Raw genomic sequence first — 495 nt, forward strand, 5'->3', positions numbered from 1 at the left:
GTCCTCTGCGAAAACTCGTTTTCGCTTCATGGTTTTGCCATGAAGCTGTGGATCTATGCCATGCCTTTTTGGTGCAAGCTGTGCCCATGGACATGATATGTGATGTGATGGTGAGTACATGGTGACCCAACACAGAAACACTGAGGATTTATGAGGATCCGTGCTTCAGAACCATGTTTTTGCACATGGTGTTGCCACGAAGCCCGGGACCCATTAATATTGTGGTGTAAGTAGTGGCCATGGCCATGGTATGGGATTTAATGATATCTTTGGGGTGTCCCAACACAAAATCCCAAAACATTCATGAGGATCCATGCTCCAGAACCATATTTTGGCTTCATGGTGTCACCATGAAGCCTTGGACATGTGATTTCTGTGGTGCATTCTGTGGCCATGGACAAGGTATGTAATTTAATGGTGATGTTGGGGTGACCCAACACAAAAACCTTGAGGATCCGTGCTTTGGAATCATGTTTTTTGCAGCATTGTGTTGCC

The sequence above is a fragment of the Gekko japonicus genome, unplaced genomic scaffold, assembly GCF_001447785.1.
Source record: "Gekko japonicus isolate JY-2015 unplaced genomic scaffold, Gekko_japonicus_V1.1 scaffold4760, whole genome shotgun sequence".
NCBI classification, from domain to species: domain Eukaryota; kingdom Metazoa; phylum Chordata; class Lepidosauria; order Squamata; family Gekkonidae; genus Gekko; species Gekko japonicus.